Source organism: Salarias fasciatus, chromosome 11, assembly GCF_902148845.1.
Source record: "Salarias fasciatus chromosome 11, fSalaFa1.1, whole genome shotgun sequence".
In the NCBI taxonomy this organism is placed as follows: domain Eukaryota; kingdom Metazoa; phylum Chordata; class Actinopteri; order Blenniiformes; family Blenniidae; genus Salarias; species Salarias fasciatus.
Genome location: NC_043755.1, coordinates 11,439,278 through 11,467,259, shown reverse-complemented (window position 1 = coordinate 11,467,259; position 27,982 = coordinate 11,439,278). Strand labels below are relative to the sequence as shown.

Sequence of the window (27,982 nt, the reverse complement as noted above, 5' to 3'; positions counted from 1 at the left end):
ATCTTGGCACAAGTAAACCTAACCGGTCAACAAAAATACCAATATTGTCCTTCATTGTGTTGCGCCTGTAGAAATTACCACTGTACGTCCTGTGGGACCCTTCGCCGCCCTGAGCTGCGCCGTCAAAATTGAGCCCTCAGTGTCTAGAGCTCTGAACATGAAACTTTCAGACACAGTGAGAACACACCTCCGTCAGTGAAGTATCACTTCTGTAAGAGAGGCCGCATTTATTGCACAGCAGAGATTATTAGAACACGACAAGAGGCAGAGAGACTTCCAAGGTTGCAGAAGAAATGAAGGAATGCTGAAAGCATGTAATTTTCTCTTTTAATCTTTTGGCATTTGGTGATTTTAATTTATAATGACGCTCATAATAATGTATGACTGTGGAGAAAATTTAAAGATTACTCAATTTTTTTCATCAAGCACTTTAAAACAACCACCACTGCAACAAATTGTTGAGCATCAATAGACAGGAAACCCTAAAAACAGGTGTGCAATGAAATACAATAAAACAAGAAAACCAATGAAATAGCGACTCTAAAACAGGAGCAGAGTCTCAAACTGGATTCAAAGCCAAAGAGACCACTCATTTGCAGATTTGCAGTGTGAGTGTGTGTGTGTGTGTGTGTGTGTGTGTGTGTGTGTGTGTGTGTGTGTGTGTGTGTGTGTGTGTGTGTGTGTGTGTGTGTGTGAGATGGAACCTCAATTAAGTAAGCGTTCTCACAGTGGACATTTCATTTTTATAAAACTTTTCTAGAGCATTTACCAATCCATCACATAATGAAGTATGTGAGAAAATAAATATGTGAGAAAACAACTCCCACAAAAAACTCAAGCAAGTTGAAATTTGCTTATCTTGTAGAGACAGAAAACAGGTTGTTATCTTTTTATCAAGTAAAAAAATGCATTTGATATTTTTTGCATGAGTTTGTGGTTAATGTCTCTCAACTTCCTCAAACGTTGCACCAAAAGAACGAAAATAACAAAAAGGAGGAGAGAAACAGCGACTCCACAGTGGAAACTCACCACTGATCACTGTGAAGAGCTGAGAGAAGGAACGGCTTGACAGCAAAGGGTAAATAATAAGCTTGATCATCTTTACAAAGCTCTAAACAACATATTTAAAGATATCTTATTATCACAGATGTTTTTTTGCTTAGAAACATATAACTGAAGTGACCTGTTGACAGACATAAAGGATTAGAGATTGTTGTGAGACGGTCCTCATGTGCAACGATGGAATAGCAACATGCAACATCTTGTATGTGTTTTGTCAAGAGTTGACTTTCCCTTGATTGAATTTCTACGTGTTTGTTGGTATTTTGTACTACAGTTTGGTCTGTGGAGCTTCAGGGCACAAAAGCAGGATGTTTTTCCTCATCTGGGCAACTCTGCTTCTCTGTGCCAGAGACAGCACTGCCAACACTGGTGAGCATTCACTTCTTTGTTTAACCACTGAATTTCAGTCACGTTTTTCTTGCGAGCATCTGTATGGAAGCTCATCATAGTTTAAAATGTTTCGTTTTCTTCAGAGAAGGAAAATGTTACATTGCTATAACAGAACAAATTTACAAGTAATAGTAGTCTTGTTAAAAACAGCAAATGTAAAAAGTACTGTACTCAGAAGCTACCGGAAGCATTAGTTTGTTTTTAAGCATGTGACTGGATGGTCAGTAGAAGCCATATGCTTTAATTAAACATCAAGAATTAAAGCACAGACAAAATTCTAAGCCAATGAAAATTTTTTAAACTGATGTAGGTGAAGTACAGCTCTAAAAGAATGTATCTGCTGACTACGGAAATGCAGATTAATGCAACCATTTGAATAGTGATTGTTTTGCAATCAAATGTAAATCAAACTTCAATCAAACTCAAATCAAACTTAGCCTTTTTTAGCTTCGAATGTTAATGATTATGTGTGGCTAAACAAATACATGCTGTCAGAAAAAAATCATATTGAACAAATTTTTTATTGAACTTGACATGTAAATGTTCACAGCCAGTGTGGGAAACAGCAGGTAAACCTTTGGATTGAATTACTGGTCCACTCTGCTTTGGCAGAAATGAACAACAACAACTAAACAATTTTCTGAAGCTGCAGATCTGACTCGCACAATAGTCATGAGGAAATCTGGATCACTGCTTTTAACAAAACTATTTCAGTTCAGCAATATTCATGGGATGTCTCTTTATCGCTCTTTTAAATTCATCCATTCTCAACAGGACTGAGCTCAGGACTCTGATCCACTCTACAAGGCATATTTTGTTCTGTTATGTTGATTTGCGTCTGTGCTTTGGATTGTCCGCTTGTTTCATCTCTGTGAATTCCTCTGTAACATGCTCACATGAGTTATTCTGGTTTAATGTTTTACATAGATTTGCCCAAAAAGATATGATCATGTGTTAATGACTTCTGTCAGTCTTTAGCTGATATTCTCTGGTTTTTCTTCCCCTCATTAAGCATTATGTGCTACACTGTCATCTTCACAGGAGAACCACTCCTTGGCAGAGCAGCAACAGTGTTGAACTGTGTCCATATATAGACAGTTTGTCTTACCAGCTTTAACTGTTACTTCTGTAATACTCTACAGCACATTAATCACAGAAGAAGCTCTTTAGTGTGAACCCTGGTTCATGTCAAGCAACGCTTGTTGAGAATAGAATACTATTATACAGTGTTCGTTTTACACTGCAGGGTAGCTCTAACCAATATCTCTAATACTGTCACATAAATAAAACTATTTGTTGGTTGAGTCTTTACTGATAAGCTCTGAGAGAAGTATTACATTTACTGATTCACATACTTCATACTTCCACCTTGTATTGTGAACTTTTATGAGCTGTGTTCAATGAAGACATGAAAATATAAAACTGAGTAATTATTCAAGAAAAGAATGCACTTTTGTTGAGATGACATTGTTTTGTGACCAATTCATGCAGAAATCCCAGCAGTCTCAACAGCAGAATATTTTGCCTCATGAATGTACCAAAACATTTGAAATGTTTCTTCCACTGCTGGTTTCCAGTTTCTTAGCTCGGTTTAAGAAATGTGCAAAACTTGGAATTTTTTTGTTGTTGCAAAAACTCAAACACCTGCAAGAGTCTTAGAAAAGATATAGAATCTTATACATGATCCCTTATTAGATGAGTAGTTAAAGTCATCTATATGTCTGTTTTTCATTAACAGGTACATCTGTGGGACTACAGCAAACCTGTGATAGAAGTTTCTGTATCGCTCTCCCTGAAGAATTAACAGCAGAAGCCGGACTCTGTGTGGTGATACCATGTTCTTTCACTGCAGGCTTTACTGCCAGACATGCAGTTTGGTACCAATGTCAGGAGACTAAAGACAGATGTGGGGACGTAGACATAATATTCCACACTAACAATAACAACCGAAAAGGTCAGCCTGGGTTCAGAGGTCGAGTGTCACTTTTGGAGCCTGATGTGACGCAGAGAAACTGCAGCATCGTGATCAATGACCTGAAGGAGTCTGATTCTGGAGCTTATCAGTTCAGAGTCATTGGGACCAGGGACTCTGATAGATATCAATTCCTTCGAAAAGTACTGATCTCTGTTAAAGGTATGAAAACTCCAGCAAACACAAATGAATCCTAAAAATTCAGTCTTGTGCAATAACATCCACGTCCACTACATTCTAGATCAACAGATTTTACATTACATGAAATAATTCTGACAATTGTTGAACTCTCTGTGCCAAAATGCTCTTTGATGCTCAGACTTCATTTCATTTCAACAATGTGTTTCCTTCAGGTCTCAGTCAGAAGCCCACCGTGGAGATTCCTCCACTGACAGAAGGACGAGAGGCCACGCTGACCTGCACCGCTCCTGGTCTCTGCTCTGGATCTGCTCCTGAGTTCCTCTGGACCTGGAGCGGAGCAGGAGGGAGCATCTCAGGAAACATCACCACTCTGACTGACCGCCTGAATGCCATCGCAAACAGATACAGTTCAACTCTGACCTTCAACCCCTCCGCTGAACACCACGGTACCAATATAACCTGTACGGTCTGGCTCACAGATGACAGAACCACAGAGGAGACTGTGACTTTGAATGTTTCCTGTGAGTAACCTCTGACCGAAGATGTTTACTTGATGATATTGTGAACGGCCTTGAATGAAAGTCTGGTTAAACTTTCTCTCACAGATGTGAAGGATCTCAAAATCACTGGAGAGACAACTGTGAAGGAGCATGAGACACTGAATTTAACTTGCAGCATTGACAGTTTCCCTCCATCACGGATCACATGGATTAAACTTTCTGACCTTTTCCTGCAAAATGGAACAGAAACTGTTGTGCAGAACGACACTTCAGCTGAACTTCTGAATGAGACAGAAACCTCTCAGCAGGAAGACGGCGATAAGAACTCCCTCATCATTTCTGATGTGACAGCAGGAGATTCTGGACAATACATTTGCAACGCAGAGCATCTCGACCAGACCCTCACAAAAGAAATAAATGTGACAGTGAAATGTGAGTACTTTACATTTTTTGATTATTCTTATTTTTATGTTACTGTTTTAAGTTCTTAAAGGGCATTCCAGTCAGTCTGAGAAGCCTCTGATTCCCTTTTCTTTAAATATATACTGCATATAGCATACCAGTTTAGGATCAAGGCAGATTATGAAAGATGAAGAGAATGGCGCCCTCAAGTGGCAGCATGTTATAAAAGCATCACTTTTGGGCAAATCACTCATCACTTAATGCAAGAAACAGGAACTCTTGTCATTACTTTGATCTACAAATTTGGCAGGTTCCTTATTTATCTCATCTAGAAATCTATAAAGAGTCACATATATACTTACTGCACACACAGCTATATTTATAAATTATGTTTAATTAGTGCATTACTTTAAAAAAAAAATCACTAGCTACGAGGGGGTACCCAAAAAAAACCGGAATTTGGTCAGAAAACAATAATAATAATGAGTTCCGACTTCTGGCCGTCAGATGTGCTGCAGGTAAGCCTCATGCACATCTGTGAGAAATTTGAGCTCCGAGAGTTAAGGCCTCAGTATACTTCCCCGTCGCCGCTACGTCGTTCCTACGACGTAGACGTCGTAGCCCTGTGGGTACCCGATCCGTACCGGAAACCTGATTTGTACTGCGCATGTGCGGAAAGTGCGTCACTTCCGCCACCCGCCATTTTTGCGACAGCTCGGCAAATCGTTCTTTTTGCGACAGCTTCGACTCTTCAGCTTCGACTCTTCGACACGACACAGCTTTAACAGTACAATCGTTCTTTTTGGCGTGTACTTCGACTCTTTTACACAGCAGCTTCAGCATGGATGCTACACTGTGCATGCAGCTACAAACTTTTCTCCTGAACGGAGTGCTTCCTCCGACAGAAGCAGATCGCCGTAGAGTGAGGAGGATGGCACCCAGTTTCACTACTAAAGGTTCGTACTGCTATCCATCCATCCATTCTCACCGCGTTATCCTCACTATGTCATTAAGTAATTGACAGAAAATTCTAGTTTTTGTAATAGGAGCCTATGAATAAACATTTTCTTTAAATGTGAGATTTAGTTTGTATAATTTGATAGATCAGCCATTAATGCTCAACATATCCCTGTTTTAATCAACCAAATGGTAATGAAAAAAAAAATCCACCAATGGAACTGAATACTACTGAGTAGAAGCGTAACTTGTCGGTTATTATGGCTCATTTTGTGGCTCTTAATCTTTTTTATGCATTGTGGTAGACTTGAAAATAGCTTCTGTCCTTGTTTGCAAGCTGTATTTCTTACCATGGATACTCAAACTGTTTTCTTTTCCACTGATACTGCTTATTTTTTTTTAAGTGTGGTCCTTGCTGACTGCTTTGGTGTTCTGTTCTGTGATTTTTGTCTTGTTCTCTTCTGGGACTTTTACACTTAATCACTAGTCAGTGTTGTCAGTCCTTGCAGAACAAAATAGCAGCACCTCACTAGTCATAAAACATCATCATCAAGTTGCATATTGTTTTTTGTCCACATGTAGTTAATTGTACCATATTAGTTCATCTTTAAACTCCTCTGCTTGTCTAATCTCTATAACATATGCATATTTCATGGTACTTCGGGCAGCAACACTCTTACCTTTATCATTTTCATCCTATAACAGACAACAGACTCTTCTATACTGGCCCCAGCATGCAGTATATGCGCCTGGTCGTGTTTTCAGAGGAGGAGAAGAAGGCTGTGCTAATGGAGTGCCACAACAACCCTGGTACTGGGAATCATAATGGTGCCAGAAGTACCCGAAACAGGGTTGTTGCTGGCTACTACTGGCCAACCATGATCAAGGACACCAATGAATGGGTAAGGCCTGCTAGGGTTCAGCCTTAATCTGAACATTTATTTATAATTATGCATGAGTGCGTTTACTTACACACTAGTTTTCTTTTTCTGTTTCACTGTTCTTTTCAGTTCACGACAACTGTTTTTTTCAGTATCCTGGACATATTGCTTAAAATACATCTTCATTTGTATTTTAGGTCAGATGTTGTCATCGCTGCCAGATGAATGACCCAATTAAGACCATAGCACCAGCTTTACATCCCATCAAGGTACATCTTAAAACCTCTTGACTAATTTTAATTGTCATGCTATTAACGAGTTTGTGTGCTGCAGTTGGGGGCGCTAGCTTTAAATTTGTATTTGATAAATTCTCTGATCTGCAGGTTAAAGAACCTTGGGAGGTGCTAGGGATGGATTTAATTGGACCGCTCCCGGCAACAGGTCGAGGGAACCAGTATATCCTGACCATGACTGACTTGTACACCAAGTGGGTAATTGCAGAACCTCTGAAGTCCAAGACTGCAGCTGAGGTCTCTGCAATCATGATCTCCAAGCTGTACACGTTTGGCATGGTCAGGAAAATCATAACTGACCAAGGAAAGGAGTTTGTGAACAAGGTAAAGTTTTGCTCTCTTTTTTTCATACATCGATATGATATGCTGTATTTAAGCTGCGTCTGCTCATGTCACTGCAGCTGAATGACAGCATTTTCACCACCCTCAACATTAAACATGCTGTCTCCAGTGCCTACCACCCCCAGACCAATGGACAGGTAAGTATTTGGATATCTGCCCTTGAGCAATGCCATTGATATTGGTCCCGATTATTTCTGTTTCACAATACAATCCAATTAAAAGGATGAAAGGACCAACCAGAATATCAAACGTACTCTGAGAAAGTACGTCAACCAGAACCATGATGACTGGGACGTCCACCTCCCTGCTGTGGTGTACGGCATCAACACTTCAAAGCAGGTTGTTCTTGCTTTCACATTTTATATATGACATTTTGTATTAGTTGTAAGATGCTTCTCAGTGCACAGTTTTTAAGAATCTATTTCAAAATAAGTTTTAAAAATGGTTATTGACAAGAAATTAATTAATGGAGAGTATCTCTGTGATCAGCGCTCCACCCGCCACACTCCATACTTCCTTCTCTTCCACCGACATCCGCGTCTTCCTGCTGTGATGAATGCCTGCCCCATGAAAGATGACTTTGTGGTTGCCAACCCCGAAGAGGACATTGACACCAGAGTTCAGGAGATGACATTTCTCAATGAAACGGTACATACAATTGAAGGGAGGTTTGGTTTGGTTTCTCTAATGGAAGAAGCTGGAGAACCACATTCCCTTTGTCTTGTTTGGCAACATAGTTAATTATTTTGCCTTTCTCTGTCTTTTCTTATCATGTAATTTTTTATTAGGTTTGTCGCAACATTGAGAGGGCTCAAGACAGTCAGAAGAAGGCCTTTGGAACACGGAAACGGAAACGCATAAGAGAGTGCTTCATTCAGGCAGGTGATGAGGTTCTTCTGTCAGGAGATCCAAAACGGAGACGCACAGGGGACACATTATCAAACCAGCACCAAGGACCATACACTGTGGCCAGCATCACACCGAAGGGGGTGGCCACTATTGTGAAGGGATCAACTTGCCAGAGGGTCAACATGTCCAGGCTGAGGAACTACCACCGATCAAAGAGTAAGATGATTAGAACAAATAAATATTTAGAATGAAATATCAAGTTGTATTAAAAAAGATGGATACAGGTTTGTAAGTCATGTCACATATATGCATTTTATCAGATCCATCAACGGAGAGGAAGTTTCCCCTGGACCACGCATATGTGACTTCTGAATGGGAGATGGATCATCTTTATGCCAGTCGTGGAGCAAAGTGGCACAAAGACTTGGACCCTCTTCAGTCCAGTCTGGTAAAGTATCTTTCTTTGTGGTCATGTTAAACCTTAATAGGACAAAGTTAATGATAGTTTTAGAACTGCTAAGGGATGAGAACTTTGTAATTAACTTTGTAGTGACACTTTTCATCTGTGTCTTCATTTTATTTCACAACTAACGCAAGTATAATGACATGAAATACTCTTTTCACTTAGCTGGAGTATGTCTTGGACCAAAACCGTCCTCCAGGGGAGCTCTTAGTGAAGGAGGGCAATACCTGCCTCACTCGGGAGGACTTCTGGAGCCTGGGTTTGGCGCAATGCATGGAATCCACTGTGAGTGTGTCTTGTTGTGTAGTCTAATGCATTTCAAAGAAAACATGTTGTAATACAGGATTCTGAAAATGCCATTTTAAACCATATTCTATTGCTTTTTTCTATTTATTTCAGATTGGGAATGCTTGTCTGAAGATTGTGGGGGAAGCTGCAAAAAGACATGTGATCTATAGTACCAGTACACCTTTTTCTAACTTTTAACCATAATGGTGGATGTCTATTGATTATCTTTAACTGTGTTATCTTTAGGGAAAAGATGTTCACATTGCTGACCTCTATGCTGTGGCCACCTGGAAGGATCAACAAGTCGACCTGCTGCGCTGCTTGCCTGTATGTTTCTTTTTGTTTGTGCTCCTGTGTATATGCATGTGTACTTATTTCTGCCAATACCTGTAGGATGACTTTAGGTCCAAAGACATCCTGCTGTTTCCAGCTTGGAGCAGGCAGGCGGGTGGAACTGACCACTATCTGCTCTGTGTGAGTGCACTTGGTCTTTCTAACCCTGTTTCTTTATCTGATAGAAAATAACCGAGATTGATGTGATGTGTTTTCATGGATGATAACGACAACAACAACTGTCTATTACAGGCTATATTGGTAGCTGAGAGACAGATACTCTTTCTGGACTCACTTCGCCCTGATGGGTTTGGAGATGATCTCTACCGAGTCGTGTTTAGGTTGACACTAAAAAAAAGAAAAATTGTTCTGGCCTTGTTCAATGGCCAAGTGGGTTCTTTGGCTAGATTGTCCTAAAAGAACATCAGAGAGCCTCGTTCTCAGGCTAAAAGATCAGCAATGAGCCTCGTTCTCAGGCTAAAAGATCAGCAATGAGCCTCGTTCTCAGGCTAAAAGATCAGCAGTGAGTCTTGTTCTTAGGCGCCTTGTTTTTTCGTGCACACATTAGATTTTTGTCTTATATGTATTATCTACAATGCCAGATCGGTAGCGGCCTTCATTGACCCCGGATCCTGGACCGAAAAAATGGGAAGAGACCTCGAGGTATGCTTTCAATCTAAAATTTTGCAAGCACATCAGGTACATATTAATGTAAAATAAAATGCAAGTTTATGTGGGCTGTCTTCATTAAGGACGCCTTTCTTTTTTTAGTTGTTTCCTCATCAGTCCTCTGGAAATTGCTGTGGCATCTTCATGCTGATGGTGAGCTTTTTTTTTTTTTGCCCTTGCTTGAATATAATGTCTGAACTTGTTAAAGGTTTATTTTTATTTTACAGTACGCTCTCTGCATCTGCACCTCGTCTCCGCTGACATTCACAGAGGTAAGCTGTTTCAGAGTGTACCACCAAAATACCAATTCCAATGTCCAATTTTTGATTGAGGTTATATTGTATTCTTCTTTAGTGGGAAATGCCAGCACTTCGGCTGTGGTGGTGCATCCAGCTGATGGAGAGATTCTGCACAGAAGGGTATGGTTGGTGCTAAAGACAAGCTAGCCCTGCTGGCATCATAGTCACAGTTGCAAGTGAACGTTGCTCACTGTAGTCATCTGTATCGATCACCCTGTGACTGGACGGTCTGAACAGAGAGGTAGTATACAAGTGGAGTGCATTCACAATGATATTACTTTTTATAGGCATGGGCATCGATTTGCCTTCTGGACAGAGGAAGCATCCCTTCTCCTCCAGGGAACTCTCCAGCCTGTCTTCAGGGTGCCGAAGGCAACCTCTTCCAAGCCTTTGCCAAGTCCAGCGGAACAGGTGGAAGAGGACAACAATGAGGTAACCATTTGTAGAAATGTAACCACACAATGTTGATGGTGGAACTATTTGTTGCTATATAGTTTTGGATGGATGGTGTCCTTGTAATGTGATGTTCATGTTTTCCTTTAAAGGCTGAGGCTGACAGGTGCTTCTTGTTGGAGGTAATGTTTTTAATTTTCCTTTTTCTTGAAACACATAACTGGAAGTAACTGAATTAGTAAGTACAGTCACAGGCAGCTCCATCAGGGCAGAAAGCAGCATTATTGTGTAGTGAGTGAAGTAATTGTTGTGAAACACACAATTCAGTACATTTCGCATTTTCAGTGTGTACATTTCTGGAACTTAATGTACAAATTTTGTATCATCATCGTCGGCTCATCTACATTTTACAGTTGCCAACATGTGTCCTAGTGGACATATTTCAAGAAGTTGTCCTCAGTGAAGGTGACGCCGCAATCTGCAGACTGGCTCTGGTGTGCTCCACTTTGAGAGACCTTGTGTCTACTGAACATTTCAGGAGGCGAGCGCACTTTAAGTGGCTTCACAGTAAGTACTTCATTAAATAATACAATTATAAATACAGTTACTTTTTTCTGTTGTCACATATTTTTCACTAGCTGCATGTATGTGTTTTTGTTTTTGTTTTGTTTTTTCCCTTTCCACAGGTGTTTGCACATGGAGCAGATTCTCTGAAAATTACAGAAAGGAGTACTGGAGAATGTACACCATCGAGATCTGCCAAGAATGTGGAGAGCAATACAAAGAAATGCCACGAGGTATGCTAACTGTATAATCTTATATTTGTGTCATTACAGATACTGAAAATCTCACTGAAGAAAATAGCGCTCAGAGGCCATTCTTCTGTTCTGTTTTTTCTACAGGATATGTTGGCAGAGGGAAAAGAGGAGAAGTGCTAGCCTTCTATTCAGAGGAGAGGAACCCAGGCTACTGCAGTCACTTCTGCAGCCAAATGTGCTAAAATCAGTCAGTTGTGCAGTCTGGGGTATTTTTATTTTATTTTTTAAATTTTATTTTATATCTGTTATTAATCCCATTTCACACAGTTTGTCCCCATCTGCTGGTACAAAAACTTTTGATATGAGAAGTTAATCCCTTAATAATTAAATGACTATTTTCTTTGTTGACTGATAGGTCACAACAGGTGAATGTGAACGGCGTTCTTTCTACAGTTAAGAACTACAGTACTGGGGTTCCTCAAGGAGCTGTTATTTCTCTTCTTTTTACTTTGTACACATGATTATAGAAGCACTCAATCTAATAACTTCATTTTCAGATGATATTGCAATTTTAAGTCTTTTACGTGTCAGTGAGTGCCCATCAATGTACCACAATGAAATCAAAACCTTTAAGGCTTGGTGTGATAACCGTCATCTTACTTTGAATACAAGGAAAACAAAAGAGATGATATTCGATCCTAAATGTGATTGTATGCATGAACTGGTAGCAATAAATGATTTTTTCAATTAAACAGGTCTGTTCTTTAAGTATTTAGGCATTTTTATTGATAAATCATTTAAATGGAATGAACTGCTGTTGTTGAAATTGCAGTGATGTGATCTGATGTGGCACTTTGTCCAAGACATTTCTTTTAGGACAATAAAGTTAATCTGAATTGTGTGATTGTGTAAACCTGCATAAGGCTGTGGGCTGGCTCCTTCCATGCTGCTTGGTTTCTTTCCTCAGCGCCATGGCACCAGTTCCTCAGATTTCAGCATCCATTGTTTATTTCTTTTCATGTTTTGTACGTTAATAAATCCCCTTTTATTTTTGCAATCAATCCAGTGTCATTTCCTGAGAAAATTACAACTTTGACTCAACATTCTGCATGTATTGATGCACAGGTAGATAACATACAGACACTACCTAACATGCCCCAGGCCTTGGAGAGCGCCACCACCTGGTCAAAATCTTGTTTTCATTTTCCCTGGCATCCCCCATTGACACTTTGAAAAAAAAGTCTGAGAACCATGATTTTTGACCGGGTGGGGGCGCACTCTGTGACAGGGGAGGATGTACCATGGGCGGCCACACACCTCCAGAGCATACCCCCGTGACACTGAAAAGTCAGAGAACCATGACTTTGACCGGGTGGCGGTGAGGACTGGCCCAAAATGTCTCACCGCGCTGGGCAAGAACTCCGGCGAATGCCTCGGCATTAGCCCTGATGCCTCCTGCTGAGCTAGCCTGTCACATCGCCATCTGGTTAGTGGTTACTGAAATTGAACGAAAATTTAAATAAAGTTTTTTTTTTTTTAAGGTGGAGCAAATGTGAACTTGCGCAGTACGGATCGTGTAGTTTCTTTGTTGGTTTGTTTTGTTTTTGGGGTTAAAAATGCCGTAAAATGCATTGAATTACGAGTACCGGAAGTGACGCACTTTCCACACATGCGCAGTACAAATCAGGTTTCCGGTACGGATCGGGTACCGACAAGCCCTACGACGGGCTACGTCGGGCTACGTCGGGGCTTGACGTGCGCCTCCCGAAATTTGTGACTTCGCGTCGTTTCGACGCGTGGTGACGTGAACGTCGAGGGCTGTGATTGGTCCGCTTTCGCGTTGTTTATAGAATAAAGTAGAACTCACCCGGAAAACTTTTCTGATCCGAACAGTGCTTCGGGAGAAATTGAGATCCAAAATTGAGCGGCGCACATCCCTATACTGTTAGCAGTGTTAGCACTGTTAGCAGACGGGGCTACGTGTATAGCCGCTCCGAAAACGGCTTTAATCGTCCAAAAGCTCATTAGTTTCACCAATATTTCATCACGGTCTGCTCAGCCTCTCATCCACCACAGCCCGGTGTCACCAGATATGTCATATATGCAGATATATGTTCGGTAAATGCACGCGTGTCTAGATACGTACGTCTAGAAATCTTTGTCTATAGATCTATGTCTAGGTAAAGCCGGAGCTACGGAAGCCGCATTGTTGTTGTGACTGCTAGCGGCTTGGCAGAGGAGGGCGTTCCCTTGACGCAGGAGCAAGATATGTTCAGTAGCGGCGTAGGGTTGTCGGCGTAGGAACGCCGTGGCGGCGACGGGGGAGTATACTCCCCCGGCTTTACCTAGACATAGATCTATAGACAAAGATTTCTAGACGTACGTATCTAGACACGCGTGCATTTACCGAACATATATCTGCATATATGACATATCTGGTGACACCGGGCTGTGGTGGATGAGAGGCTGAGCAGACCGTGATGAAATATTGGTGAAACTAATGAGCTTTTGGACGATTAAAGCCGTTTTCGGAGCGGCTATACACGTAGCCCCGTCTGCTAACAGTGCTAACACTGCTAACAGTATAGGGATGTGCGCCGCTCAATTTTGGATCTCAATTTCTCCCGAAGCACTGTTCGGATCAGAAAAGTTTTCCGGGTGAGTTCTACTTTATTCTATAAACAACGCGAAAGCGGACCAATCACAGCCCTCGACGTTCACGTCACCACGCGTCGAAACGACGCGAAGTCACAAATTTCGGGAGGCGCACGTCAAGCCCCGACGTAGCCCGACGTAGCCCGTCGTAGGGCTACGACGTCTACGTCGTAGGAACGACGTAGCGGCGACGGGGAAGTATACTGAGGCCTGTACACTGACGCCTGTCAGGAGCTATTTATAGCAACAGAGTGCAGAGGCAGTCTGCGATTTTTTCCAAAATGGCGACATTGACGGGGAAGACAGAGCAGCGCGTAAACATTAAATTCTGCTTTCTGCTGGGAAAAAACAGCAGCAGAAACACTCACCTTGTTGCAGCAAGCCTACAAGGATGATGCTCTGGCGAAGAATCAGGTCCATGAGTGGTTCGGGTGGTTTAAAAAGGGCCAGATGTCCGCGCGTCAGGTGCGCTCAGCCGTAAAAACAATGCTGAGCTGCTTTTCCGCTGTCCAGGGTATCGTCCACAGCAAGTTTGTCCCTCCAGGTCAGACTGTAAACCAGGACTACTACATGGAAGTCCTCAGATGGCTCCGTGAGGAGGAAGCGGCCCGCGGAGTGGCGGAGTGGAGCCCGGTTGATCCACCACGACAGTGCGCCAGCGGACACGGCGGTGCGCGTCACGCAGTTTCTGGTGAAGAATAAGATGAATCTCCTCTCCCATCCGCCTGATTCGCCAGATGTAGCCTCGAGTGACTTTTTCTTGTTCCCCAAGTTGAAGAAAGAGCTGAAGGGACAGCGGTTTGCAGATGTGGAGGAGGTGACAGAAAAATCGCAGCCGGCAAAAAATGGCACTTTTACGCGCGGGTCTGACGACGCATTGGTGAAGTGGGAGACACGGCTGGAGCGCTGCATGAATGCAGATGGGGATTATTTTGAAGGCGACGGTGGTGTTTTATTTTGAAATGTCATAAATAAAAAGTTATAATCAAATTCCGGTTTTTTTTGGGTACACCCTCGTATATTAACAACTAGAAGCTACATGTAGCTTTTATTTCCTTGTCAGGGACGTGGGAGCTGCTTCTAACGTTGGGCAAAAGGCCAAAGGCCATTTCCTAGAATACTTCGTTACATGCTTTGCATGATTAGAGTAATCTCAGAATCAGGTACAGCCAGGTTTTTCGCCATCGTCGTCCAAACATCCAGGGAAGGTCAAAAGGCACTAATAATGCTATAATGATCAACCAGGTGAAGCAGGTTGAGAAGGTGGATGAATGGATGGTTGTATCTACAGTGAAATTGTGTACTTTATCATTGGCTTTTTTTTAAGTTTTTCTCTTTGGGCTGACTTAATCAGTAAATTCTGCTCCACAGACAGAAGAAATCCCCAGATGGCAGGCAGCACAGCACTCAATGATGGAGACGTTCTGAACCTGACCTGCAGTGCAGACAGTTTCCCTCCGTCTCTTATTATTTGGACCAAACTTAGTTGCAACACAACCCTGCAAACTGACTCTGGATCAGCCTCACTTGTCATTCCCAACGTGACTGCAGAGGATTCTGGACAGTACGTCTGTACAGCGGTATATCTGGACTCAGCAGCCACTGAATATGCCAATGTGACCGTGACATGTAAGTCAACACAACTAAAGACGAGTGAATGTGACATTTGTATTCATCAGCTGATTAAAACTTCCTGCCGCTGTGTTTACAGACATCCATAAGAGCTCCGGATGTGAGCTTCGATCAGATGTTCTGACCTGTGTGTGTATCAGTGAAGGCTTTCCTTTACCCACCATCAAATGGCCGATGTTGAACAGCCACACAGAGTACTCCATCATGACGACCGTGTCAAACCACACAGTCAACAGTACTGTCACCCTCTCTCTAAAAACCGAGGGGAACGCAACTGTTGAATGTATCAGCGGAAATGAAAATGGGGAACTAAAAAAAACCCTCCCTGTTGAGAAGAAGCTGTCCGGAAAAGAAGGTAAGTGTTCTGAGCCTCAGCACTTCTACTTTAAAGCTCAGTATGAGAGCCAGTGCAGTGCTGTATCTCTTCACTGTGTGATCAGAAAGCAGGTTATTGCATGTTATGCACATTAACTAACATGGATTCAATCCCCTGATTGCAGATCCGTTCCAACTGGAAGCTGTATCCTATGAAGTCATCTTTGCCATTTTGAAAGGGGTTCTCATTTCAGCAATCATTTCATTCTCATTAATAAAGTGTTACAGGTAAACCCTCAAATTCCACAAATGATGTTTTATTTGTAAGCAGTGGTTTTATGCATATGGAAATTTAAACTATTTTTTGCAGAAGAAAAAAGAAGACTTCTGCAAATGTGGATGAGACCATTGAACTAGTGATCAACAGCAACGATCCACTGGTAATTTCTGTTAATTTGTCCATCATGAAAAAAATATTTTTTTGCAGAAATGTTACAAGTTTGAGATTTTGATGAATGACTGAACAGGTTCTTGTTTAACAAATCATCATATGCTAAATGATCAGGGGAATAATATTATTTGCAAATAATGCTATTTGAAAAAAAAAAAAGAGGTGTGTTTCAAAGGTCTGAGGAACTGCAGTTCTGCAGAAAACAACAATCCCAATATGAACACAGCACACAGAAAGTAGATTTAGTAGATCACAGACTGAGGGTGAACCCAGAAGCTGACTGAAATTGACTGAAAATGTTTGGTTATCCAGAGAATCATAAGGAGATAAAATGAAAGTTACAGATGGAGCTACGGTTCCACGAATCCCAGATTACCTCCAGAAGGCGGTGCTGAAAGCACTGAATGTTCCCCTTTGCGCCCTTCATAGTGGTGCCAGTGCCACCCTCACCAACCCACCTCACCCTCACCCACCTGCACAGCAGATGCCAAACTACCAAGCTCATAAATATTCCCGCTGGGGCTATGTTCAGGAGAGGGGGTGGCCACGCGCACAGCTCCCTCTGGACAGTGGGCAGGCAGGACCAGCAACAATAATCAGTTAATAGAAAACACACCTCAGTGGCCATCACTAGCGGCAGTAAGCTAACAGCCACCATGCAGCTAACGGCAACAGCGGGGCCTTATAGTCAGAGAAAATCCAAACGCAGCTTCACAACAGCAGAAACACCATCAGCCATGTTATCAACCCATCCAGAATCGCTACTTCTATTCTCAAGCCAGGTGAGGGGCGCACGAGTGGCGCCTCCACGTGGCGAAGCTAACACTGACCGCGTCACAGCGGCCTCACTCTCCCCCTTCACTCAACAAGAATATCAATAGATTCATCAACCTCACTGCCTGCTAGGAGGTTACGAATAAATCTCTCACCTGAAGCAGCGTCAAGCCGCTGCAGGTAAAGGAGAAAATGGGGTAGCGCCTGTTGCCGCCTTTGGAGGGCGAATGCGCTGCTATGTACCTACCGTAAAACACCAAATAACAGCCGGCTCCCAATTAACCGCCGGGTTCCATTTAATTGCCGGGTGCAGCAATGCATTTTAACAAATAATCGCCTGTCTCAAATAAAAGCCTGGTCTAATTAACCGGTAGAGGGCGCTAGTCACATGTCATTGCCAATGATCAACCAACAAGGCTCCGGTTCAGTGTAGAAATAAAAAATATGACCTCAAATTCAAACTGGCTGTCGTCAACTATGCTGAACAAAACTCGGGAGAAGCAGCAGCAAGACACTTCTCTGTTGACCCCAAAAGAGTGAGGGAGTGGCGAAAAAATAAAACTGCGCTCCAGTGTCTTTCTGAGGTGGATAGCAAAAGGGCCAGGCTGCGTGGTGGCGGAAGAAAGAAAGCTAGTGAGGAGCTGGAGGTAAACATGCGGGAATGGGTCATTGGTAAACGTTTACGCCATGAGAGAGTGACCCGAAAAATGATCAGGGCGAAGGCTAAAGAGATTTTCACCACCGTGAGCGACAGCAGTGACGAGAGGTTTTCTGCTAGTGCTGGATGGCTGGACCGTTTCCTTCACCACAACAACTTCACTTGCAGAAGACGCACAACTATAGCTCAGAAAGACGCCAAAGAATTCACCGAGAAGCTGGTGAAGTTTGTACGATTTTCATTGCGGATGATTGAAACAATGAAGATACCGGAGAAAGGCATCATAGCAATGGATGAAACTGCGGTATGGTTTGACATGGTCGGGTCAACTACTGTGGAGACGCGAGGCATGCGCAGTGTACCGGCCACGAGAAGAGTCACTTGACCGTGGTGCTGGCCGCGAAAGCGGACGGGACGAAGCTGAAGCCCTACGTGGTTTTCAAAGGAGGCATCAGGGAAGTTAAGGCAATGCAAAACATCAGTGGAGTGGTGATAGCTTCCTCTTAAAACGGCTGGATGAACGACGACCTGACTGCAGACTGGCTGCGGAAAGTTGTGGGGAAATTCAACTTTGGCCCACGTCTCCTCGTCTGGGATTCGTACCGATGCCACATCAGCCAGGCCACTAAAAGGGAGCTCCAGCAGGGCTACAACATCACTACAGCTGTGATACCGGGAGGATGCACAAAATATATCCAGGCACCCGACGTTGTTTGGAATCAGCCATTCAAAACCAGTCTGCATGAATCCTACGACACCTGGATGGCCGGTGATGTGGATAAGACCTACACCGCTGGAGGAAACCTGAGAGCCCCAGCTCGGCACTTACTGGTCACCTGGGTGCTTAAAGCTTGGGAGGAGTTGGATACGGAGATGGTGAAAAAATCCTTCAAGGTGTGTGTGTGTGTGTGAGAGAGAGAGAGAGAGAGACAGAGAGAGAGACAGAGACAGAGAGAGAGTTTCTGTGTGAGAGAGAGATTGAGATATTTTTATTATTAGTCTGTGGGGTGTAATATATTAATTTGTGGAATACCGGTGTTGTGCTTAAAGGTGTGTGGCCTGACAGTGGCGGCTGACGGCAGTGAGGACCACCTGATTCACTGTTTCAAAGACGGAGAGCCATGCGCAGCAGGGAGAGAGATGCTGGCTCAGGGCAGAGGAGAACAGGAGGAGGAAGGCGAAGAGGCCGAGCAGCAGGAGGAAGATGAGGAGGAAGAGTTCAACAATGAACTGGTAGTTGAGGATGATGATGAGGAGGAAGAGGAGGGCGCAGAAAGTGACGAGGGTGATCAGGAGGAGGTTTGAGAGGATGATATGGACTTGGTCTGACAGCAGGCTGTTCTGCCAGTTGCTTTGTTGATTTACCACACTCAGGTTGCTGTTGTTATTATTTTTTGTTTTGTTTTTAATGGACATTTGCTGATATGTGCCATGTTTATTTGACTTGTTGCTGAAGTATATCCAGAATTTGGCCATTATTCTTCATAATTTGTCCTTGTAATACTAACCTTATATACCAGTATGCATTTTATGTTCCTTTAGTCTCTTACTGGTATTCATGGTATATTTTTGCCAAGCAGGGTTTCTGTGATTTAAACGCCTGTCCCAAATAAAAGCCTGGTCCCAAATAAACGCCTGGGTCTGTTCATGATTGAAACAAATAAACGCCCCGGCCATTATTTGGTGTTTTACGGTATGTTCCCCGGGTCCTATGTTCCCCGCTTTGTATGGACCAGGGAACATAGGAACCTTTTTCCACATAAGGGTCCTATGTTCCCCGCTTTTCTCCAAAAGGGTCCTATGTTCCCCGCTTTGTATGGGACCGGGGAACATAGAACCCTTTTTCTAAATAAGGGTGCTATGCTCCCTGCCATGTTGCCCTGTTGTCACAGTGTGACAAACACAAGCTGCTTATTTAAATCACTAAATATCTTAAATAATTATTTTTGTCCACAGATTGGATAGATAGTTTACACCAGAATAAAAACACGTTTAGCTGTGATTTGGAAAAGTTTCATTATACGTCCGCTCTGCCCACTCTGAAGGCACAGACTCCTCGAAATTTTTGATTTAAATTTTTATTAAATTTTTATTAAATATTTTATTATATTTCACTGTTGTTAACATCAACTAGGTTGGTGCAAATGCAAATCTGCGCTCTCGCCAAAAAGAAACAACAACAAAAACCTACATCCGAGTGCGCTATGACACAGCGGGGAACATAGGACCCTTCTTTAGAAAGAGGGTCCGACGTTCCCCGGTATTGATAGAGGGGAATATAGGACCCGGGGAACATAGGGATGACCCCCTCCGACCAGCATGGTCACAAGGCGTCCAGCAGAAGGAGCTTCATGATGCCATATAGGCTCGTCCCATAATCTTCAAGTTGTATGTGAACTGCAAGAAAAAAAAGAACTGAACCGAGGTTGACACCGGAAGTGATAACCTTCTGAAGGGGACTGGTTAGAATGGAAAGTGGAAACGTGTGGTGAGGCAGACAGATACACACATGGCGCAGGAACAGACAGAAAACAGGTGGTGCTGAAGAGGAACACAGGGTAGACACAGGGTTTCTTTAAAGTAATTGTATTGACAGCAACACTGTATATTAGAGACATAACTATCTAACAGCTGATGAATTCATGGCAAATGAAGAATGGAATGGAGCACGATAAATCAGCATCAAAACTGAAAATTAATTTATGCAATAATCATTTAGAAACATCAAGATAAGCTCAAGTGGGCTGTGATGTGTGAATTTCAAAAACTGTACATTCTAACATTCAATAAAATGTTTCTTTTTTTTAAATAATCAGGATTCCTCTTTAGTTGTTTCATAGTAAAGGGAAACTATAAAGATGTCACAGTTTTACTCTTATTTCACTTGAAATTTCAGACTGAAGAAAAACAGTGTCATTATGGGAATTTCTTAGCTGTGACCAGTGTTGGGCAAGTTACTGATCAAAGTAATTTACATTGTTACTTTTTTTGAAAGGACAAAAAAACATTTGCTTAATATATTCAGATAAACTACCAATGTGCCCACAGGAATCTGAGGAAGTATTTGTTGAAGGCTGGTAATACATCACGGCTGCTTTAGATGACGGTTGAACTTAATGCTATACTTCCAGTCAAACTGCTTTGATGTTGCTGTCGAGAAAAATATATTTAACTTACTTAATTTAAGTTACTAGATACAGTAAAAACACTGATGAAACATGTTGAGAGCGCTGGCTGTGACCTGGAAGTTTTGTTCACCTGCTATCAGCTGTTTGAATCTCATCGCTTTCTTTATATTAACAGGAGAGAGGAGCGGAGGCGAGACGCTGCCTTCCAGAGGAGGAAGAAACTGAGATGGAGGCGGTGTACTCCAGTGCGAAGGAATGAGATTCAGGATGAGATCCGAAAACCGTTTAATTTTGCTTTTTTTAAAAAAAAAAATGATGGTGGATTGGATGGTTAATAAACTTATGACCATTTTTTGATTTTCTGTGTTTGGTGGGCTAAAATCTGTCAAATTGGAGGCGAGTTCAGATTCCAAACAGTCAACAAAGTGTGGACGAGATGATTAATGGAGTGTAGGCTTCTTCTCTTTTTTTAAATTCATTTCAGACATGTCCAAATTCACACATTACATTCACGCATATCTGAAAGAGAAAACTGTTACAATCCAGGGAGAGAAATACAGTTTAAAAAGCATAAATTCTGCACCATCTTGAAAAGTTTGTGTTACACTGGACATCGTTACATGGAGTTTTTAATTTGGAATTAATCTATTTAGAATTAAGTCATTCAGAATTATATTTATTAATCACAATTATAATTATTAGCTTTGTGTTTACATGGGGAAAATAGGATTAAAGCCGCTATAACACTGGGGGTAAACAGACCTCGGTGCAGGCGATGGTTCTCTTTCTTTCTCAATTAACTTTGATGCCACGGCTTTAAAAATGTCCACATTGTCATGTGCCTGCCCATCCTCTCTTTTCATGATATCCATTTCTTTGAAATTTCCCATTAAGTTAAATAATCTCTGGATGAGTTGAAGGCTTGCTGCAGGCCGCCATCCTCCAATTTGGCTTCATCGTGAGTGAATGAGCATGCACAGAATGGTTGGAATAAAGTTAAGGAGGAATAGAAGCTTTCCATGTCGAATTTACACATAATAATTCCACTCTTGAATGAGAATAACCCTGCCGATTTGTTTGGAATTTAACTTAATTCCACATAAAGATTTCAGGTGTTTACATGATCATTTTAAAGCAGAAATTTTATTCGGAATTAAAGAGGGACTTAAAGTCCCATGTAAATGCATCCAATTTGTGACATGAAATTGTCCAATAAATTATGTGTACAAACTCAACAGTTGTCAAACATGTCAAAACGACATATAAAGAGTTGATTCTGGTGAGGTACAGGGTTTTGTGATGACAGGAAGGGTGTTTATGAGTGATGGATGCACTTGAACTGTTGACGTTTGGGTTCAAAAATACACTGAAACTGATGTTAATTATAAAGATATATTGTTTTGTAAATTAAGGTAATGATAAACATGCGAAGAGGTCGGCTTAAATAAGTATTAATTTCCTTCCTACTGCCTTTTGTAAATGAAACGGGCACATATTGTATTGTTTCTTCTCCATAATTGGATGTTCTACCTTTCTTTTTTCTTTGTTTACTTTTGTTTTTTGCATGTTTGAAATAAAGCTTCTACTATTACTACAACTAGTAGCGAAAGTAGAGAAAGTAATAGAAAAAAAACACACACACCAGCGCACACCTTCATGCTCACCTTCACACACTCTCCCCAACACATGTATCCAACTGAACATGTCTGAAGGGTGGGGGTTAAACTTATTCATTCATTCTTACCCCGTCTCCTATTTTATAATTATTCTTATTGCTGAAAATCTGTTGAAATGATGTCGTCCAACACACACAGACATACATTGAACATACATTGAAAAAAGAGTAGGAGTTTCTTCAAATATAATACAAGCCATGTGATAAGTAATAAATGTCATAGTTTTACATTCATAACCACCTATCCATTGAGACAGTGCACCCCCAAAATACTTTTTTCTTTTTTATGTGTGTGTCCTGTGCATATGGTTGCTGCAATGGGCCAAACAAATTTGCTCTTTTTAGGGCTTTTCCCACCCCTGCACAAAGAGAAAATATACAATCAGTCCGTTCATTGCAATAGGCCCCCATGTAAATTCACCATAGGTCTTCATCCCTGTATTTGTTGGTTATGATCAACCTGAGCCAAGCGCCAACCTCTGCTGGTAAAAAGGGAAGATAATGGGGAAGTGCAGAAAAGCTGTAATTCCGAGGAAATTCCAGCAGGGGGCGACAATGTTGGTTTCAAAAAGAGCCCAAGTCTCACTGGAACCCATTCAAAAATGTCCGTGTTCAGAGTGAAAATAAACACTTTCTTTGCTGGCTCTTGGGCGGACTCTTTTTCTATCGCTCCCTGTTTGCTTCTCCCTCCCTATTGTCTCTGCTTGCTGCACTCTGTCTCATCTGTTTCACTGGAGGAATCACTTGACTTGGTTTTTCAAATAAACCAAATATCAACCATGGAATTGATCAGCTGGTCTCTCGACGCAATTGACACGATTTTTTCAACAAAGAGCACAGGAGCGGGGGATCCTGCCTGTCCGGACGGGACTCGGCATGCTGGGTATGTGATCGACGCCCGGGGGAAGTGGAGGGGTGTCACATGCCTGGCTCCCCTGTCCGTCAAGTACATTTAGATTGTGTTCATTTTCGGATTTTATGATGATCAGCCTGCTGCTGATTGGCTTGTGCTGCGGCCTGATCCTCTGGAGGATTAGGACCGTCACCATAAAAGACGTCCAAGGGATGACGGTCTTTTCAAATCAACGGGCAAAAGCTGAGGCTGACTGTTTGTGCGAACTCTTTCGAAAGGTGGACAATGTGGGTTATGGACGATTGAGACGCAAGTTTAACCCAGCTTCTGTCTGAAAAGTGGAGAACCAAGGAAAGGAAGGTCAAATGGCTCCTTCTACACCAAAACAAGATACCTTCTGATTGTGTCAGGCTCCCCTGGAAGTCTAAACATCCCCTGAAGATTCAAGGACAGAATGATTGCTTATCTGTCTTTCCTTTCTCTCACTGCCAGCTGCAACTCAAATCACCTTTAGACTGCTTCGTTCAAGGCCGTCCCGGCAACTACCGTCTGAGTTGGAGCGCAAAGGGGAGGCGGGCCAAACCACACACACGTTCATGGACTGATGAACTGAAATGCCACATACACGCCACACACATTCCCTCCCCACTCTCAACGTCTCCACCACACTTTTCTGCTGACGACCAGTGGTGATGACGTGTTGCGCTGATGATGTAGCTGCGACCGCTGATCAACTGAACTGAAGCAATTGTCTTATGTCATGCTATGTATGTTCGCGGGTTGGGCTTTTTTTTTTTGGTCTTTCACTTCTAATCATGACTCCCTCTGGAACCGTGATCTGAATTGATGTACCTTTTTTTTTTTGTTTTTTTTTTTTAACTTTATTTAGAATTTACTTTACTTTTTTTTTCTTTCCATGATGGCAGGGGAGGCCCAGCCTCCCCCTGCCTCCTCTGACCGCACATCACTGCTCTATACCCTCCGGCAGTCCATTGATTTATCGATGAGGACAGGTGTGGTGGAGAGGTGTTTTTGCTTCCTCCCCTCCTCGCCTTGCACAGTAGCTGTAGACCCGCAACGTCGTGCCCCCATCGTCGAGCCTCTCTGGACTTGGACACCATGGACCAGCGGTACACTGCAGTGTAACAGATCTGGAGAGTGTACAGGCTGCCCCACAGTTGCTGCTCACTGGCCAGTTGTGCCACCCGTTGACCTTTCAGTACGCTCATCCGAGTGCCACTTCTGAGTCGACCGTTGATGACATAAGCTGTCAAGCACCCTCCTCAGTATCAGTCAGCCTGCTGCCACTGACTTCACTGTATCCCTGGCACGGGGCCCTAGCCAGGTACTGTCAGCCGGAGCCAGCTGAGCCCGGGACTCATGTCGGGCAGGGTCGTCACTCCCTGAAGTGACCAAGGGCAAACCATTACCCTATACCATTCATAGGGTGTTCGATGGTTTGTGGGAGTTCACACAACCAGTTCACATGTGTTTTGTGGACTTGGAGAAGATCCTGAATACAAACAGCTGAAATGATCTTCCTGTGTAGGGTGGCTGGGTGCTCCCTTAGAGATAGAGTGAGGAGCTCAGTCACCAGGGAGGGACTCGGAGAAGAGCCGCTACTCCTTCACATCGAGAAGAGCCAGCTGCAGTAGCTTGGGTACCTGTTTAGGACGCCTTCTGGACGCCTCCTTGGGGAGGTGTTCCAGGCATGTTCCACCGGGACGAGGCGCCAGGGAAGACCTAGGACACACTGGAGAGACAATGTCTCTCGGCTGGTCTGGGAACGCCTTGAGATCCTCCAGGAAGAGCTGGAGGAAGTGTCTGAGGACATAGAAGTCTGGGCATCTCTGCTGAGACTGCTGCCCCTTGTAAACCCGGTCCCAAATTAGAGGTGGAAGATGGATGGAAGGATATATCAATGGAAGAAATGCCATTATGTAGACTAAACACCCTGCAGGAGTCTTTTGCCTGCAGGCAGACATTAAAGTATTGAACGCTCACTCAACCACTGAACACTGTCTTACTATAAGCTATAATTAAATTGAAAAAAGTCTTTGGGAAATCTGAGCATTGCCTCACCCAAGGGGCTGATGCTGTGACCTCACTGGATAGATGTCTGGGAGATATAAAGTGATGCTTGCGACTCACCAGCTGGTTGCGCTTTTCATAGACATTTGATGAACCTGTGATGTGACTCTGAAGCTCACTAATAGTCTAACTCGATAGCAGTGGTGTCAGTAATATATTAGTATGATATATATATATTGATGGAAGAAATGCCATTATGTAAACACCCTATATGAGTCTTTTGCCTGCAGGCAGACATTCAAGTATTGAACTCTCACTCAACCACTGAATACTCTCTTACTATTACATATATATATATATATATATATATATATATATATATATATATATGTGTGTGTGTGTGTGTGTGTATATATATATATATATATATATATATATATATATATATATATATATATATATATATGTGTGTGTGTGTGTGTGTGTGTGTGTGTGTGTGTGTGTGTATATATATATATATACAGAGGTGTCCCCGACTAAGAATTTCCATAGTCGAATCTGATTCGTCCGATTCTGCCAATAGTCGACTGATAGTCGAATCTATCATCTTGTTTGGCGGAGCGGAGCATGCCTCCACAGGGCGTCGGAGCAGCGCAGCACAGTGCAGAGCGGTGCTCACAAGGTACACGGAGCGTCGGGGCGCCTATGCCTACAGCCAGCCCTGATTGCACTAAGAATAATAAAAAAATTAAATAAAAAAATAAATAAATAAAAAAAAGCAGTGCAGCCAGGTAAAACAACACTTATTTTTTTCCCTACACACTGAAACACAGACTGGAACAAAGTGTCGGTGACTCTCAACATCAAACAAATGAAGTATAGTTCAAATGACCAGAACCAAACCCACTTCTAACAAACGACTAAAGCATGTCATTTATTTATATCTAAAATCTCTGCAGATAAGCTCACATTTTTTGGCTAAACAATTTCTCACATTATCTGCTCAAATTAAATGCAGTAGGCTTAATTGCACTGTGTCGGTCCGTTTCGCAGCGCAACATCCATGCAAAAACAAACACTAAATTAAATAGAATTAGCCTTTTAGATAAATAAAAATAATAATATAATAATAACCTAAAATATTACAATTAAACGAAATAAAAGCATCAGCATTAAAAATGAGAATTGAGTAACAGAACCGTCTTTTATTAGCCCAATTATCTGGCTACTTACCAGTTTAAGGTGGGAAGCCATGTTGTTGTGAAGTGATATGAAAAGACAAAATCTGCATTTGACTTTTTTGGATCATCTTTGACTTGGTCTGAAGTTCTGTTTTTTCCTGACATTTTGAGCCTTTTAAAGTTAAACCAAATCAACACCGAGCTGCTGCTCTGTGACAGAGCTCTGTGCAAAATCGGATTGTGCCACTCACCACGGTGGTTCATTCACAAACAGTAAATAGATAGAGTATTGAATAAAAGTACAAGTTAAGTAAATTTTCCACAGTGTATTTGATAAGCTAACATGTATATCAAATAGGCTTTATATCATGTTTATTTGGAAAAAACAAGCAATTCTATGTAAAATCAGTCATTCAGCACCCCCATACAGCTGTGATGGAATGGTCCTCGTTTAATAACCACATTTTTTCGATGCTTCGACTGCGTGATTGGTAGTCGAATCAGGCCCCTTCGAACGAATCATCGAATCGTCGACTATCTGAGGACAACCCTATATATATATATATATATATATATATATATATATATATATATATATATATATATATATATATATATATATTTTAAAAGGCCCTAAAATTAGTTCAAGTCAAATCAGAGGTTTTGTTTTTCATGCAGGGAGCAACCTTGTTCTTCATTTTACTTCAAGCTAATGTAAAATACTGTCACCTGTGTTATACATTCACTTCATAGGGCCCTCAGTGATGTACATAGAAATGTAAACGCTCTAGATTATGGTGGAACAGAAAGATAGATTTCAACATTTAAAGCTTCACTTTTTTGGTTTGTTTGTTTTTCTCCATAAATGGGACACATTTCTCACTGTGTTTCTGATCAAGGTCATAGCATCCTGTTTCCGCATTATAAACACTATGGCATCCTATTTTCCTGAAATAAAATGGATTATTTGCAAAAACAAAAGGACCCTAATTATGATTTACTCGACACACTTGGCATATTGCATGCTGTTGTTGGCACTATTTTGATGCACACTATGCTCATAATCAAATATAGAGTCACATTTTCTCACTGGTTTTCCAATCAGGTGCATACACCTACTCAGAGGAAATATAATTTGATTATGATGTCTTCAACACTCAGGACTTTTCAAATGACGTTACAGGAATAGACGGCCCCGCAACTTAGAGCTCCATCTCTTCTCTATAGGCTCTGCACGTAAAGCTGACCGGTCAACAAAAATACCAATATTGTCCTTCCTTGTGTTGCGCCTGTAGAAATTACCACTGCGCATCCTGCAGGACCCTTCGCCACTCCGAGCTGCGCCGTCAAAATTGAGCCCTTAGTGTCTTGAGGTCTGATCATGAAACTTTCAGACATGGTGAGAACACAGCTCCGTCTTATTAAGGCCTCAGTATGCTTCCCCGTTGCAGCGACGTCGTTCATACGCCGGCAACCCACTGAACATATCTTGCTTCTGAGTCAAGGGAATGCCCTCCTCTGCAATTTCACCACCAAGCCTCTAGGCGGGCGAGGCGGTGTCTTTGTTTCACAATCGGCAGTCACAACAACAATGTGGCTTCCGTAACTACGGCTTTACCTAGACATAGATCTATACA

At 42.2% G+C, this 27,982-nt stretch overlaps 1 pseudogene; it reads left to right on the top strand.

Moving 5' to 3' along the window:
- Positions 1-1,024: 1,024 nt before the first annotated feature.
- On the top strand, positions 1,025-27,701 carry LOC115396478 (sialic acid-binding Ig-like lectin 10; annotated as a pseudogene).
- Positions 27,702-27,982: the final 281 nt, after the last annotated feature.